At 47.0% G+C, this 18,228-nt stretch overlaps 1 long non-coding RNA gene across 3 annotated transcripts in view; it reads right to left on the reverse strand.

Moving 5' to 3' along the window:
* The window catches only part of LOC132813724 (uncharacterized), a 32,069-nt gene extending 13,966 nt beyond the window's left edge, over positions 1 to 18,103 (reverse strand). Inside the window, exons 1-3 of one of the 3 annotated variants that reach the window (XR_009644152.1) lie at positions 18,001 to 18,103; positions 8,393 to 8,501; positions 3,272 to 3,378 (exon numbers count right to left, since the gene is read on the reverse strand). This is a non-coding gene — a long non-coding RNA (uncharacterized LOC132813724). Of the gene's footprint in view, positions 1 to 3,271; positions 3,379 to 8,392; positions 8,502 to 9,657; positions 9,872 to 12,885; positions 12,937 to 18,000 lie in introns of those variants that run through there. The other 2 variants (XR_009644153.1, XR_009644154.1) reach the window with 2 other exon arrangements.
* Positions 18,104 to 18,228: the final 125 nt, after the last annotated feature.

The following is an 18,228-nucleotide window of genomic DNA, read 5'->3' on the forward strand; positions in this document are numbered from 1 at the left end:
GACATCACCCACAGGAACACAGAGCAGCTGGGTCTGTGCAAACCAGAGATCACCCACACATTGGGAAGGATGGCAGGGTCCCTGAGAGGGGGGCACAGGAGATTTACCAGGATGGTTCAAGGAATGGGGGATTTTAGTTGCAGAGACATGGGTGCTGTTAATACATATCAAGAATATCCATCTACAATAGATGGACTCTTGTTCTCAACCTCTCCCCTTGCCTGGGCTGTGGTAACCTTCAGGTTAAACCCACCACCAGACATTTCTCCCTAATGAGACAGCAGCCCTATGGTCTGGGAGGACAATGCTGCCTTTCCCTTTTACACAGTGATGCCACTGTACCCTGGGGATGGGGAGAGGGAACGCTGAAGGGGGGGGGGGGGGGGGGAGATGGGACACCACTCAGGCACAGTGCTTTGTCCTGGAGGATGTTCACTTTAATATTGTTGGGGTCTGCACTGATGCAGGCAAGTGGAGAATGTTCCAACACAATCCTGATGTGTGCCTTATAGGGAGCAAACAGACATTGGGGAATCAGGGGTTTGGGGAAACAGATTGTTCTCCTTGTAGCAGAGGAAATTGCGGGTGCCCTGTGACAGAGGGGTTTACAGATTTAGAATAATCCACCTTACACTCATGAGTTCATCAGAAAAGGATTACAGGACACATATTGAAGACTTGGGGGAGATCTACTGAGAGTGTGGGGTGATTCAAAAGAGGACATTTATGCAGCAAATGGGAATGAGCTGGAATACAATACTCACACACAATGTGAATATCCAGCTCCTGATGAATTGAGTAATTTTGTCACAGTTTGGCGTTACAATTACTGAGATTACCATCTGAATGTCCACCTGTAATACACGTTTATAAAACTGTCACTGTCAGTTCATTTAAGAAACTCTCACCACCCCCTCCTCCTGGCCCAGGATGACTGGACACATTACCCCTTGTGGGGGTCAGCAGTTAGTTCAGGGGAAATCTGTATGGGTTTCTGTGAGTTTCCACACTGGGTCTTCATGTGACTGAACAGGGCAGATCTTTGACACATGGGACACAATGTTTCAAGAGTCAGTGCGATGTGGAGAGCAGGATGTGTGCTTCCTTTTCTTTCCTTCCGTGCTACCGCTGTGCCTCATCAATTAGACAGGGGGGGTGAAAGGCTCATGCAGCTCGATGGGCAAGTTGTCTCCATTCTGACCCATGAGCAGCAAGCTCCTCCCAGTCATTCCAAAGAGTCTCTCTGAAAAGGTAACAACTGCTTCCCACTGCCCAGTGCTCCCAGGAAATGTTTAGAAGAATGAGCGGGGAAATCTCTGAGAAAAGGCAGAACGGTAAAGTTCCAAAAGGATTATAAACAGTTTACAGAGAGGGATTCATTGGAGAAGTGGGCAACAAGTTAGCAAATGGAGCATAATTTGGGAAATTGTGAAGTTGCTCATTTTGGAGGAGATAATAAAAGAACAGAGTGCTATGTAAATGGTGGAAACTGTCGAAAGCTGCACCACAAAGGGACCAGGGGTAATTGCGTAGGAAACACAGTTATAACAGGGAATCAGGATGGGGAATGGAACGTTGTTTCTTATTACAAGGAGTTTTCAGTGTAAGTGTTTGGAGTATATACCTGAGAGTAACTTTACAAAGTGCGAGTGAGACCACATCTGGAGTAATGACAGAAGTTTTGGTCCCTTTATTTAAGGGAATACATAATTTCATCTGAGGCATTTCAGAAAAGATTAACTGGGATGATCCCTGGCTTGTAGGGATTATCTTTTAAGAAAAGGCTGAAAATGTTGGGACTCTACTCACTGGATTTGGGAAGAATGAGAGGTGATCTCATTGTAACATGCAGGATTCTTAAGGAGTTTGACAGGGTAAATACTGAGAGGATGTTTCCCATCATGAGGGATCTGGAATCAGATACTCGGATAGTCACGGAATCAAGGGTTCTGTTTTAGATTCGTCAAGTTTAAGGCAACATCAACACGGGTCAGGGGTTTCAGTAGCAATGGAGCTGGGGTGAAGGGGGGGGGGAAGCAACGTTTTAGAGATTGGAATTCCTGGTGTTTGTGATTGTGTAGATACCTGATCAGAAGGTCACCTTGGGCTTACAGATATGAGAGCAATATTGTGAAGAGTGTAGTTCTGCCTCAGACAGTTCCCAGGGAGAGGGAGGGGCTCAGCAGTAAGGGAAAGGAATTTGTAATAGCAACTGAAGGCAATGGGTTTAACCATTTCAATGTTCCGTTGCAGGAAATTGCAGCCAATCGCGTAGTGGGAGTGTGATGAGCAGTTTGATAACTGAGTAATGGAGAGGGATGATGGGGAGGGAGAGCTAGGCATTGTCAGTGTACATGTGAACCCTCAGACGGTGCTTTTGGACGATGTCACCTCCTGACAGTATGTAGGTGAGAAACAGGAGGGACCAAGAATCGATCCTTGAGGGACACCACATACAAGGAATTTAGAAAGGAATGGGAGAGTGGGGATGGAGTAGGTTTTTCCAACAACGGTGAGGTCAAAATATTACTTCGTAGCAGAATGGGAGAGAAGGACATAACCAGAAAAGACAGACAGACAGACAGAACAAGGAACAATACCTGTGATTTGGTGAGGGGAGGGAGGTGGGGGTGATGTGGAGGAAGAGCCCAACTCCAAAAACACACTTTCTTCATTGGTGACATCACCCAACTCCACCCTAGTCTCAGCTCATTTACTGAATGCAGGGATGGACGAGTATTTATCTCCAGACTTAATTATCCAAACACTCTTGGCCAGCCTCCCACATTCAACTTACATGTAATCTCAAGAGTATCTTAAACCCTCCTGCCCAAGTGCTCACTTGTACCAAAACTAGTTGATCCATCGAAAGGCTCCTATTTACAGGCAACAATTTAAAATTCTCACCCTGTGAACATCCCTGTCTCCCTGCACCACACACCCTGCAAGACCTTGACAACTCATTTGTGTTTATTCATTGCTTCACCTGTCTGGCTGTTTCTACTGTTGCCAAGGCAACACTGTCTGGAATTCCCACCTGAACCCTCTCAGACCTGCTTTCCTCTTTTAAGGTGTTCTCGAAAACCTGCTCATTTGGCAATGCTTTTGATCACTTGACCTAGTATCTCAATCTGTGGCCTTATGCCAGAATTTTTCAATAGTATTTCTGTGAAATTATAAACATGATTAAAAAAAACAAACTGTTGCTGATTTGCACATACATTGTCAACTCTTCAATATTGCTGAGTGTATAATCTATAACAGCACTTACCCAACCACATTGTGGGAGCACCTTCACCACATGAACTGCAGCTGGACAGGGAAATCAAACATCACCCTCTCCACAGGCAATGGGGCTTTGGCACTGATCACTGGGATCTGTGGAGGGAGAAACACAGTTGCTATTTCAGGGAGTGCAAAATGCATTATAAGGAGGGAAAATGGTGCAGAATTTGGGATTTTCAAATTTGTGATTCACAATGTGCACTAAGTTCTGTAAAACCTCTCATCCCATACCATGAAAATTTCCTTCTCTTCCTGGTCAATATGTCTTTCCTTTCCCCTGCCCTGCACCTTCACACATTTCCAATGCCTTGGCCACAACAACACTGTGCTGTCAGTGAGGTTTATCACGTGGTTGAGTATTGTCCCGCCCCTCATTCACTCCGATTGGTTGAAGGACCAACTGGCACATCCTGGTCCTCCAGCCTCGTTCCCCTGACTCTTATTGGTCCTGCGCTGACATCAATAATCCGAGGCCCATTGTGGGCTGGAGCATGCTCAGTGCTTCCTGCTTTTGCTGCTGTTCATCAGGCATAAGAGAGAGAGAGGCCTCATCCCTGTTTCTCCTGATGTCAGACAATAACAGCAACTACCTGCATTGTATGGAGCCTTTCACATTGACAAATCTCCTAAAATGTTTCCCGGATGATGGAAACGTTGATTAAAGAGAACGATTTTTAGATACATCTTTAAGGCGGACAGAGGGGGTGAGGGAGGATATTCCAAAGGTTTGTGTCCTCAGCAGCTCCAATCGTGGAGTGATATAGGTGGGCAACAGCTTACAATGGAGACAGTTCGTGGCTAACCACAGGTTAACAACCTCATGTCGTAGCCACCTCATGTCACAGCCTGTCATTACACACTACCTATGGTTAGCCACTAATAGTCTCCATTAACAGCTAGTCACCCTCCCCCAGTCAGATCGTTATCCACTCCTTTATCCAACCGCTCTTCTCACTCTATCCCCACCTTTACTCCTTTTATCTTGCCCCCATCCCCCCACACTATCTTCTGCACATAAACGGACTTTTTTTTCTCAGTAACATCTGTTCTGTGGAAGGGACACCGGATCTGAAACGTTAACTCTGATTTCTCGTCACAGATGCTGCCAGACCTGCTGAGCTTCTCCAGACCCTCCTGTTGTTTCTGATTTACAGCATCTGCAGTTCTTTTGGTTCTAATTTACCGGGAGTTTGTAATTCAGGTCCAACAGCCTCTGTCCCAGTCCCTGCTGTCTCTCCCACCCCCACCCAGTGACACTGCACCTGCACAGCTCATGGACAGGTGTCGTCTTGCTGGCCACACCCCTCATTCACTCCCATTGGCTGCAGGACCACACAGGCTCTCCTCCTATTGGTCTGGAGCTGCCGTTAATCAAGCCGGCGCCGATTGAGAGGTGAGCTCCTCCCTCTCTCTGCCCTGGGATGAGCTTCATCATTCACAGTGAATGGGGCAGTATCACAGAGCACTGGGGCTGGGGGCTATTCAGCCCATTGGAGCTGTCCTCTCTCCCTCTGTAGATGGTGCAAATCTGTCCCAACTACCCCCAAATCTTTCCTTAAAAAGTAAAATTCCAAGTCTGTTTCAAAATACCTGCTGAATCTGTGTCGTTCAGACTGTTCCAGATGCTCAGAACTTACTGAGTAAAATAGTGTTCACATTTTCACCTTGTATTATTTGCCAATTACTTGAACGTAGTTACTAAAAATTGTGACAGGGTTAACAATTCCTCTCTCTCTTTGCAAATTCAAGACCTTGGAACCAAATCTGCACCAGGTCAAAATCACTGCTTCACCTTCTCAGCTCCAAGGATAATTATCTGTGCTTCAGCTAGCTCTGCACAAAAGAGAGGAATGCATCTTAATTTATTAAGATCAAAGAAACAGACCTCCGGTCCAATTCGTCTGTGCCAACAAGGAATCCTAAACTAATGGATTCCCATTTACCATCTATTGGCCTGTATCCATCAAAACCCTTCCTATTCATGTACCCAATTGGAAGCCTTTTAAATGTTGTGATTTTTCAGCCTCCACTACTTCATCTGGTAGCCCCTCCCATACACACACCACACTCAGCTTGAAAATGTTGCCAGTTCGATCCCTTTTAAATCTTTGCCCTCTCAACTTAAACCCATGTGCTCTAGTTTTGGACCCACCTAACCTGAGGAAAAAGGATGCCAGCTGCTTACCTTATCCACGCCCCTCGTGATTTTATAAATCTCAATGAAGTCACCTCTCAGTCTTTGACTCTCCAGAGAAAATAGCCCCAGCCTATTCAGCCCCTCCCTGTAGCCCAAATCCTCCAATCCTGGTAACGTTTTTGTAAATCTTGTCCAAACCTTTTCAAATTTCACAACATCCTTCCCAGAACAGGGAAATTCAAACTGAAAACAGAATTCCAGAAGTGGCTTAATCAACGTCCTGTCCAGCCACAATGACATCCCAGCTTCTGTATTCAATGCATTGACCATTAACGGAGAGCGTTAATGGAGTCCCATTTGCCAGCGGTTCACCCTTATCCCTCTAAAACCTCCCTCTTCAAGTACCCAGTCAGACACCTTTTAAATGCTGCAATTGTACTAGCCTCCACCCCTTCCTCTGGCAGCTCATTCCATACTTGCAATGCCCTCAACATGAACACGATGCCCCTTAAATCCCCTTTAAATCTTTTCCCTCTCACCTTAAGCCTGTACCCTCTCGTTCTGGAGCCACCGAACTTGGGAAAAAGTCCCTGACTGCTCACCTTATCCATGCCCTTCATGACTTTATAAGATCACCTCTCAGCCTCCAAATCTCCAGGGAAAATAGTCCCAGCCTATTCAGCCTTTCCCAATAGCTCAAATCGTCCAACCCCAGGAAAGTCCTTGCAAATGTTTTCTGAACCCTTTCAAGTTTCTCAACATTATTCCAAGAACAGGGAGATTGGAACTGAAAACAGAATTCCAGAAGGGCCTTCATCAGTGCCCTGTCCAGCCACAATATGACATCACAACAGCTGCATTCAATGCATTGACCAATAACGGGGAGCGTACCAAATGCTGCATTCACTCCCCTGCCTACCTGTGACTCTACTTTCAGGGAACTATGAACCTGCACTCCAAGGTCCCATTGTTCAGCAATGTTCCCCAGGACTTTACCATTAAGTGCATAAGTCCTGCCCTGATTTGCCTTTCCAAAATATAACAGCTCACATTTATCTAATTTGAACTCAGTCTGCAATTCCTTGCTCCAATGGCCCATCTGATCAAGATCCTGTTGTATTCTGAACTAACCTTCTTCACTGTCCACTACACCTCCAATTTTGGTGTCTTCTGTAAACCTACTGACCATATCTCATATATTCACATCCAAGTCATTTATTTAAGGGCCCAATATCCATCCCTGCAGCACACTGCTGCTCACAGGCCTCCAGTCCGCAAAGCAACCCTCAATCATCATCCTCTGTCTCCTACCTTCAAGGTAGTTTTGTAATGGCTTGCTCTCCCTGCATTCCATGTGATCTAACCCTGCTAACCAGTCTGCTTTGTGGAACCTTGTTGAATGTCCATATAAACAACATTCACCGCCTGGCTTAATCAATTTTCTTTGTCACTTCAAAACACTCACTCAAGTTAGTGAAACACAATTGTGCATGTACAAAGCCACAGTGACTCTCCCTGATCATTCCTTACCTTTCCAAATAGATGGATATCCTGTCCATTCGAACAACTTGCCTGCCTGACTTCAGGCTCACTGTTCTCTTGTTCCATGGCCCCTCCTTACCACCTTTTTTAAAATAATGGCACCTCACCTGTCACTATCAACGATACAAATATCACAGGAGAGGCCCAACAATCACTTCCCTAGATTTCCAGAAAGTTCCAGGATACACCTGATCAGGTTCCAGGGCTTTATCCACCTTGATGCGATTTAAGACATCCAGTACCACCTCCTCTGTAACATGGACACTTTTCAAGTTATCACTGTTTATTTCTCCAAACTCTCGAGCTTCCATATACTTCTCCAGTAAAAATGACGTGAAATATTTGCATATATTTCACACCCTCTGTGATTCCATAGACAGCCTTGTTGACCTTTAAGCGGTCCTATTCTCTGGTCCAGTTAATCTTTTGTCTGTGATATATTCGTTTAATCTCTTTGGATTCTATTCCAGGACATCCCAGAAAGGCCTACTTCAAGGACCGTAACTTTCCTCTGACTTGATCAACAATGCCCTCCAACACATACCCTCCACTTCCCGCACCTCCACCTTTACCCCACCCCTCCAGCCACAGTAAAGAATACAGCCCTGCGGTCTTCACCTTCCACCCCACTAATCTCCAGATACAGCGCATTAACCTCTTATTTCTGCTACCTAAAGTCAGACCCCACCATAGACATATTTCCCTCCCCACCGCTATCTGCGTTCCACAGAGACCATTCCCTCTGCACCTCCCTTGTTAGGTCCACACCCTCCCACCAACACATGCTCCACACCTTTGACCTTCCCTTACCGCCACGGGAAATGTAAAACGTTCAGCCACACGTCACTGAGCTCTGTCCAGGACCTCAAAACGATCTTTTCACATCAGGCAGAGATTTGCCTGCACATCCCAAAACCTCATATACTGCATCTGGACACTATGGGAAATTTAACATGGTTCATCCAACTAACCTACACATCTTTGGACTGTAGGAGTAAATTTGAATATCCGAAGGAAACCCTCACAAACACTGGGGAGAATGTGCCAACTCCAACACAGACAGTTGCCTGAGGCTGGTATCAAACCCAGGTCTCTGTTGCTGAGGAAGCAGCGCTAACCACTGAGCCACAATACTGTGGGATCTTTGGTGCTGATGTGCTGCCCCACTGATAACTCAGTCACTCACCCTGCCTCATTTCCTAAGAGGCAGTGATGATGGAGTGAAATTATCACTAGACAGTTAATCCAGAGACCCAGATAACGTTCTGGGGACCTGGATTTGAATCCCATCACGGCAGATTTTGGAAAGTGAATTCAATAAATATCTGGAAAAAATAATCTAGTGACGACAAGGAATCCATTGTCAATTGTTGAAAAAACCCATGTGGTTCACTCATGACCTTTAGGGAAGGAAAATGCCATCCTTACCTGGTCTGGTCTGCATGGGACTCCAGACCTATAGCAACGTGGTTGATTCTTAACTGCCCACTGGGTAAACGCAGCAATAAATGCTGGCCGAGCCAGTGACAGCCTCATCCTGTGAATGAATAAAGGAAACAGGTCAGGTTTTGTTCCTTCTCTAGTAGGTACATCCTACAAACTCAATCAGAAATGTTCTCGTACACACTGAACAAATACATTTCCATCCAAGCCCTTAACACTACAGCACTCCGAGGCCATGTTGGTAAAGTTAAAACCCCTTTATCATTGCAACTATATTTTTACAGATAACTGAGGTCTGCCGGTAAAATTGTGTCTCAATTCCCCGCTGACTATTGGGAGAGAGTCTATAATACAATCCCAGTAAGATGGTCATCCCTTTCTTATTTCTCAGTACCACCCAAATAACTTGCCTGGATGTACTCCCAGGAATATCCTCCCGAAGCCCAGCCATAATGTTATCCCTAATCAAAAACACCTCTCCCCCTGCTCTGTTGTCCCCTTGCTATAGCATCTATACCCTGGAACATTAAGCTGCTAGTCCTATCCATCCCTGAGTGCTGCCTCTGTAATTGCTGTAATATCCCAGTCACATGTTCAAAACCATACCCTGAGCCCACCTGCCTGACCTGTCAGGTCTCTTGCACTGAAATAAATGCAGTGTAACTGGTCCGTCCCACCTCATTCTGTAGCTTGCTCTTGCCTGCCTTGACAGTCTGATCTGGTGAACAGTACCAGCCTCAGACTCACCTCTTTTCTCACTATCTCTTTAGGATTACCCCGACTCCCTCACTGGTTTAATGCCTCCCGAGTGGCACTAGCAAATCTCCCTGCTCCTCAGGACCCCATGCTTTCCCCTTCCTATGTCATTGGTACCAATGTACAATGTCCTCCCACTGGTTATTTTCCCCTTTGAGAATGTTCTGCTCCCTCTGAAAGACATCCTTGACACTGGCACCAGGGCAGCACCACCCCATTCTGATCTCTCACTGTCAGCTGCAGAAACGGCAGACTGTGCCCCTGACGAGAGAGTCCCCTATCACCATCGATCGTGTGGAACTGGATATACCTCACATTATGTTAGAAGCCAGTCTCAGTACCAGTAACTTGGCTGTCAGTGCTACATTCCCCTGAAAGTCTATTACCACCTACATTTTCCAAAACAGTACACTTGTCTGAGATGGGGATAGCCACAGGAGACTCCTGCAGTACCTACCTACCTCTCCTAGCTTTTCTGGAGGTAACCCACCTACCTGACTGTATCTGCAGTATCCTGAGACTGCCGCCTATCACACTCCCCGGCTCCTGTCAATTCCTCACTGCCTTTAATCACTCCTCCACCAATCCATGTGATCCAATAGGATTTGCAATCACACTTCTTGCAGACAAATCATCAGGTTCATTGAAACTCTCCCTAATCTTCCGCACCCGACAGGAACAGTAGGCCACTCTACAACAGGCCATCTCTCCGCCTTAACAACCTACAGACCAAGACAAAGGCACAGTCTTACTGCTCGAAAAATACTGCCTGAGAATAACTTATTGCTTACGTTTTATATCTTAAACATTTAATCAAGAGACCGTAAGACATTAAAAAGAAATCCTCACCTGACTCATGATTGTAGATTTAATAAAATAAAACTGACTAAGATTGATGTTTGAAGAGACTGAAACTCACTGAGCTGATCCCCGGCTCTGAGTACTTCCAAGGGTGAGGTCTCTCTGAGGGCAGCTGTGAAATGTCACTGTTTCTCTTCTCTGCCCACCCCATTTCCAGAGAGGTTTTTAACTTCACAGCAAGTCAGCTCAGAGAGGTCACTGCTTGGTTTTATTCACTGGGAGTTGCCTTTGCTGCCCAGACCAGTATTTATTGGCCACCTTTACTTGTCTTGGAGAAAGTGGTGGTTAACCGCCTCCCTGAAATGCTGCAGTCCATGTACACCACAGTGATGTTTGGACAACAATCCCCCTCTGGCCCCACAACCCTCCCTGTCTCTGTAATCCCCCTCCGGCTTCACCGCCCTCCCTGTCTCTGTAATCCCCCTCCGGCTTCACCGCCCTCCCTGTCTCTGTAATCCCCCTCCGGCCTCACCGCCCTCCCTGTCTCTGTAATCCCCCTCCGGCCTCACCGCCCTCCCTGTCTCTGTAATCCCCCTCCGGCTTCACCGCCCTCCCTGTCTCTGTAATCCCCCTCCGGCCCCACCGCCCTCCCTGTCTCTGTAATCCCCCTCCGGCCCCACCGCCCTCCCTGTCTCTGTAATCCCCCTCCGGCCCCACCGCCCTCCCTGTCTCTGTAATCCCCCTCCGGCCCCACCGCCCTCCCTGTCTCTGTAATCCCCCTCCGGCCCCACCGCCCTCCCTGTCTCTGTAATCCCCCTCCGGCCCCACCGCCCTCCCTGTTTCTGTAATCCCCCTCCGGCTTCACCGCCCTCCCTGTCTCTGTAATCCCCCTCCGGCTTCACCGCCCTCCCTGTCTCTGTAATCCCCCTCCGGCTCACCGCCCTCCCTGTCTCTGTAATCCCCTCCGGCTTCACCACCCTCCTGTCTCTGTAATCCCCCTCCAGCCCCACAACCCTCCCTGTCTCTGTAATCCCCTCCGGCTTCACCACCCTCCCTGTCTCTGTAATCCCCTCCGGCTTCACCACCCTCCTGTCTCTGTAATCCCCCTCCGGCCCCACAACTCTCCCTGTCTCTGTAATCCCCTCCGGCTTCACCACCCTCCCTGTCTCTGTATCCCCCTCCGGCTTCACCACCCTCCCTGTCTCTGTAATCCCCCTCCGGCTTCACTACCCTCCCTGTCTCTGTAATCCCCCTCCGGCTTCACCACCCTCCTTGTCTCCGTAATCCCCCTCTGGCTTCAGAAATTACATGTCCGTGGCATAAGATTTTTATTTGGATTCGTTTTTGTTTAATAAACCACCTCCCCCCTCCACAAAAAAACAGTGAAATATTTCACCCCAAACAAATTTCTGTTGATTGACCTTTTGGAGAGGCCGACACATGGACACCGCAGTATTTTATCTCACATTGTACACGTAGAATGATGGAACTTGCTTTTAAATATTGCTAAAAAAAGGAAGGCAATGGCTTAATGGTATTCCTGCCAGATGATTGAAATGTACAGTGTTCCGAGGATTAGGGATAGAATCCCAACATGGCTGATGGCAGCATTGGAATCCAATACAATCGAGAATGAAAAGGCGAATGATGACCATGAAACTATTGTCAATTGTTAGAAACCCAACTGGTTCACTCATGTCCTGTCGGGAAGGAAACTGTCATCCTCACCTGGTCTGGCCTACATGTGACTCCAGACCCACAGCAATGTGGTTAACTCTCAACTGCCCTCAGGAAAAATACATTAAAAACTGTTAACAAATACCCGCAGGTATCACTTACAAACTGGCTGTTCCCAATGGGACCATGTGAATTTCTGAACGGCCTGAACTAAAACGGAGTTTCAGCTTCACCTTCTCCCCGTCTCCCCTCACTCTGTTTACACCCAACTCCAGAACACTCTCATTGAGCCAAGCAGCCCTCACAGTGCAGCCCTGTCATTGTCATTGCCTGCTCACACCTACACTGCCCTCAGCCTCCTGTACTGTTCCAGTGTATCTCAATGGGAGCTCAGGGACAGCATCTCATCTTTCAGTTCAGCCCTTTGTAACCCCAGAGTCACCATGGACCTCAGCAGTTTCTGAATGAACAGACAGTTGTCAGAAGCTGGAACATCCCACCTGAAAAGGTACTGGAATTTGAGTCTAAAAGGAGTTTAATGGGAAGTTTGCAGGTAATTGAAAATATCAAGTTTACAGGTTAACATCATGAAGTGGGTGATTGGGTCTAAATCTGAGAGTTCTTACAAAGAGATGAGGTGTAATTTGGATAAATCTGTGCTCCCTCTCAGGCCAATATCTCCTTCCTCAGCTGCAGGGCCCAGAACAGAGCACACACCCAAAGGGTGTTCCAAACATGAATTTGTACATCTTTCTGCTTAACAAAAATATTGGAGATATTTTCCCACAAACAGAACAAACCTTTCTCCTTCCACAGTTAAATGCCAATGATATTCAGATCCTGATGACTCCATTGACTGTAAAAACTTACTTTTGAGATCCCAACCTCAATTATTCTGATTTACTATCCTATGAAATAAATTGACAAAACAAAACAGAATATAAAGACATACCTTTCTCTTGGTTGTGCTTGATGTGTAAATGCCTCTCCTAAAATCACATGCCCCCCCTCCCCTCCCCCCCATCCCCCATCCCCATCCCCCATCCCAGAAAGAGGACATGTCCATGCCCCTCACTGTATCTTGCCCCCAATAAAGATGGCGGCCATATCCCAGGACCTATCACCGCCTGAGGGCCGCAGCCATTTTCCCATCTGCTGCAAACGCGGGATTAAGAGTTTCTAATTCAGACTAACGACCCGTACAGAGTGTAATTAAAACTTCCCAGTCTGAAGTGACTCATTACCTCTGTCTCTGAGGCCACTCTCCCCTTCCCTGTTTGCCTCTCCCACATTCACCAACGGCCGAGTCACGTGACACTGCACAGGCGGAGTTACTGGTGACGTGTCATCCCACTGGCCACGCCCCTCATTCACTCCCATTGTTTGGATGACCAGCTGGTTCCACTTCGTCCACCAGTCCCACCTCCTTTTCCTATTGGTGGAAAGCTGCCATCAATCAGCTGGACCCCATTGTGAGGTCAGTGGTGGGATCCTCCCCCTGCCTGAATCAATCCCAGAAGGTGGATGGATGGTGTCAATCAGGAACAACCAGCAGGAGGTGCTGGGAAAGCTCAGCAGGTCTGGCAGCATCTGGGAACAGGAATCTGTCCAGTGGCCCTTCCTCAGAACCGATGGGAGCTGGGAACATTAGAATCCTGACAGTGTGGAAACAGGCCATTCGGCCCAAAAGTCCACAGCGTCCCTCCGAATGGTATCCCACCCAGACCCATTCCCCTACCCTATTACTGTATATTTCTCCTGACTAATGCACCTCACCTACACATCCCTGAGCGTTATGGGAAATTTAGCTTGGCCAATTCAACTAACCTGCAGATCTTTGTACTGCAGGAGATAGGGGTTAAAGAGTAAATAATAGGCAGGGACAGGACCCAGAGAGAGACAGGAACATTTGGAAAGACAAAGGAGTGGATTACGATCTGGCTGGGAGGGTGCATAGCTGTTAATGGAGAGGACAGGAACCTGTGTCTGGCAGCATCTCAGTGGAGGTGGTGGAAATGGCGACTGATGATCGACGTTCTGCTGCAAAAACAGACCCCGAGCTTCCAGCTGCCCGTCACTATAACACATCTGGCCAACACCTCTGTCTCATGCTTACTGCAGTGTTCCAGTGAAGCCAGAACATACCAAAATACCAAATATTTCAAGGACTGCAATTTCCCCTCCATGTGGTCAATACCATCCAATGTATCTCCTCCACTTCCTGCACCTCTGCCTTTGAAACCCACACCTCCAACTGCAACAAGGATAGAACACCCCGCAAGCTCCCCCACCCACCCCAAGTCCTTACCTTCCACCCAGATACAACACATCAGCTTCTGCCATTTCCACAGCTACAATCAGACCGCACCACCAGATTTTGAAGGGGTTTGACAGAATAAATACTGATGTGTCTGAGGGTAAATACTGAGGGGGGAGTCTGAAACCAGATTCTGAGCCAGTCACAGAATCAAGGGTTCTGTTTCGGATTCATCACGTTTAAGGCAACACAGACACGGGTAAGGGGTTTCAGTAGCAATGGAGCTGGAGTGAGGAGGGGACAATCAACGTTTAAGAGATTGGAATTCCTGATGTTTGGGATTGTGTAAACGTCTAATCAGAAGGTCAGCTTCGCGTCAGAAACAACTGCAATATTGTGAAGAGTGAACTGCAATATTGTGAAGAGTGTAGTTCTGCTGTATAGTTCTCAGTGAGAGGGAGGGGCTCAGCAGTAAGGGAAAGGAATTGGTCAGGCAACGGGTTTAACCATGACAATGTTTCATTGGAGGAAACTGCACCTAATCGAGTAGTGGGAATGTGGTTAGCAGCTTGATAACTGAGTAACAGTGGAGTAATGGAGAGGGATGACGGGGAGGGAGAGCTGGGCATTGTCAGTGTACATGTGAAACCCAACATGGTGCTTTTGCACAATGTCACCTCCTGTCAGTATGTAGAGGAGATACAAGAGGGGCCAAGGATAGATCCATGAGGGACACCAAATGCAAGGAATTCAGAAAGGAAAGGGAGAGTGGAGATGGAGCAGGATTTTTCAACAACCATGAGGTCAAATATTAGTTTTTCACAGAATGGGAGAGAAGGACATAACCAGAAAAGACAGAACAAGGAACAATATCTGTGAATCGGTGACGGGGACTGATGAGGAGGGGGAGAAAAGAGTTGGAAACTCTATGGTTTACTGAGATGAGGGTAAAAGGGTCAAGATGAGCTCTGATAAGGCTTGACCGGGATTGGAGAAAGTTTGGACAAAATCCGGGAACACCACGTGAGGCAGTTTGACTCAGTGGGAGGGAGGGAAGCAGCAGATCGGATTGTCTCAGTCTTAGTGACAGAGAAACTCCATGTGCTCCAAACTCTTGTTGTGGAGAGAAGGATGGAGGAGACAGGATGGTGGACAGTGTTTCACAAAGAAACAAAACCTGGGTAAGTGATATTTAAAGTGAGTGAACAAACCTAATGTATTTAACTTTTAACCAAAATATTAAAACCAATGACAGAAGTCCTGGTTCGAATCCCAACTTGGCAGATGGTGGAATCTGAATTCAAGAAAAAATAACTGGAATTAGGAATCTCCTGATCTCCATGGAACCATTGTCAATGGTGGAAAAAAATCCTGCCAACCCGACAGTGGCCCAGCCAGCTACTCACTGTATTAATCACTGCAAAGTCTCAACAAAGGAATGAAACTGGATGGACCATTCAGCATCTGACAAGGCACCAGAAAATACAACCACAGAATCAGCCCGCTCGATGGTGCAACGTCCTCCAGACTAACATCTGGAGTTTGGTGTCAAAATGTGCAGAGCTGTCTCACAGACCAATCAAGGAACAGCCTGACATACCCATACTCATGGAATCAACTCTTACAGACAATGTTGAAAATGTGTTGCTGGAAAAGCGCAGCAGGTCAGACAGCATCAAAGGAGCAGGAGAATCGACGTTTCGGGCATGATCCCTTCTTCAGGAGCCCTTTTACAGACAATGACCAGATACCACCATCACCATCCCTAGATATCGAGAGTGTGGTGATGGAAAAGCACAACAGGTCAGGCAGCATCCGAGGAGCAGGAGAATCGACGATTCGAGCCTAAGCCCTTCATCAGCCTGACCTGCTGTGCTTTTCCAGCACCACACTCTCGACTCTGATCTCCAGCATCTGCAGTCTTCACTTTCTCCTGAAATCTCTGGATATGTCCTGTCCCACCAGCAGGACAGACCAGGCAGAGGTGGTGGCACAGACAGGGAGGATTTGCCCTCGGAGTACTCAGCATTGACTCCGGACACCAGGAAATCTCATGGCTCCTGCTGATTACTACGTACCGTCCTCCCTTGGCTGATGAATCACTTCTCCTTCATGTTGAACAACATTTGGAGGAAGCACTGAGGAAGTAAAATGGTGTCAAACGTACTCTGGGTACAGGATTTCAATGTCCACAATCGAGACTAGCTCTGCAACAGAATTACTGACTGAGCTGGTCAGGTCCTAAAGGATATAGCTGCTCAACTGAGTCTGCAGCAGGGGGTGAGGGAACCAACAACAGGGAAAAACATACTTGATCTCATTGTTATGAACTGACCAGCTACAGATACATCTGTCCATGACAGTATCGGTACGAGCGACCATTGCACATTCTCTTTGGAGACACAAGTCTTGGCTTAAAGTTGAGAAAAACTTCCATTGTGTTGAGTGACACTATCACCGTTCTAAATGGGACAGACTTTGATGAGATGTAGGAATGTAAATTGGATCTCCCTGAGGCACTGTGGGACATCAACAACAGCAGAAGTGTACTCCAGCACAATCTGTAATCTCATGGGTTTGTAAATCCTGCTCTCACCCATCACAAAGGACAGGAAAGGAGGGCATGCCCAGAGCAGCACCAGGCATAACTAAAAATGAAGTGCCAACCTGGTGAAGCTACCAAACAGAACCATCTGCATATCAAACAACATCAGCACCAAGCAACAGAGCTAAGTGATCCCACAACCAATGGATCAGATCAGAGCTCTGCAGTACTGCCACACCCAGTTGCAAACGGTGATGGACAATAAAACAACTCACTGCAGGAAGCATCACAGATATCCCCACCCTTACTGATGGAGGGGCCTCACACATCCATGCACCAGATAAGTCAACAGCATTTGCAGCCAGAAGTGGGATGCTCCATCTCAGCCTTCTCCAGTGGTTTCCAACATCACAGATGTGAGTTTTAAGCCAGTTTCATTCAGTTTGAATAACATCAAGAAGTGGTTAAGTAGTGCAAAGGCTACGGGCCCTGCCAATATCCTGGCAATAATACAAATGGCTTGTGCTCCAGAACTTGCCACCCGCCAAGCCAAGTACCGCTCCAGCACTGGCATCTACTGACATTGTGGAACATTGCCCAGGCATGTTCAACAGAAAAACACAGGGCAATCCAACCAAGTCAATTTCCCTCCGTCAGTCCACACTCGATCAGCAGTAAAGTGATGGAAGATGTCACCAACAGGGCTACCAAGCAGCAGCTGCTCAGCAACAGCCAGCTGAGTGACACTCATTTCAGGCTCCACCATGGCCACTCAGCTCCCGATTGTGTTACCACCTGATTCACAACCTGACAACCAGCTGAATCCCAGAGGTGTGGTGAGGTGAGGGGGACAAGACCACTATTTCGAGCTGATTCTAACATTGTATTAGCTCATATACTCTCATCCACCTTGTGTTATCTCCAGACTTCCTTATACAAACACACTCCTGGCAACTTCCCACATTCAACCTCCCTGTTATCTCAAGAAAAACTAAATCTCTGCCCAAGTACTTCCTCGTACCAAACTTGTTGATCCATCAAAAGGCTGCTATTCATAATCAACAACATAGAGCCACAGAGATGTACAGCATGGAAACAGACCTTTCGACCCAACCTGTCCATGACGAACAGATATCCCAACCCAATCTAGTCTCACCTGCCAGCATCCGGCCCACATCCCTCAATTTAAAATTCTCACCCTTGATATAATTCCTGGTTGTGACCATCCCTAGCTCGCTGCATCACACACCCTTTGAGACCTCGACAACCCATTCTGTTCGAGACTCCCAATGATCTGTTAATTCATTACCTCACCTGTGTGGCTGCTTTTACAGTTGCCAAAGCAACAAGGTCTGAAATTCACAGCCAAAACCTCACAGGTCTGCTTTCCTCCTTCAAGACATTCCTCAAAACCTACTTCTCTGGCCTTGTCTAAAGTTTCCAATAATATTTTTGTGAAATTATAAGCATGATAATAAAACTACAAACTGTTCTGATTTGGACATTATCTTCAAATCATCACTGTTGCTGTAATGAATACTCTGTAATGTCTCTTACCCAACCACATTGTGGGAGCACCTTCACCAGACAAACTGCAGCTGTACAAGAAAGTCAAACATCACCCTCTCCCCAGGCAACAGGGCTTTGGCATTAATCACTGGGATCTGTGGAAGGAGAAACACAGTTGATATTTCAGGGAGTGCAAAACGGATTCCAGGGAACGAAAATGATGCAGAATTTATAGTCAGAAACGGAAGGAAAATACACTTGCTCATCGGAAAAAAA

Source organism: Hemiscyllium ocellatum, unplaced genomic scaffold, assembly GCF_020745735.1.
Source record: "Hemiscyllium ocellatum isolate sHemOce1 unplaced genomic scaffold, sHemOce1.pat.X.cur. scaffold_452_pat_ctg1, whole genome shotgun sequence".
In the NCBI taxonomy this organism is placed as follows: domain Eukaryota; kingdom Metazoa; phylum Chordata; class Chondrichthyes; order Orectolobiformes; family Hemiscylliidae; genus Hemiscyllium; species Hemiscyllium ocellatum.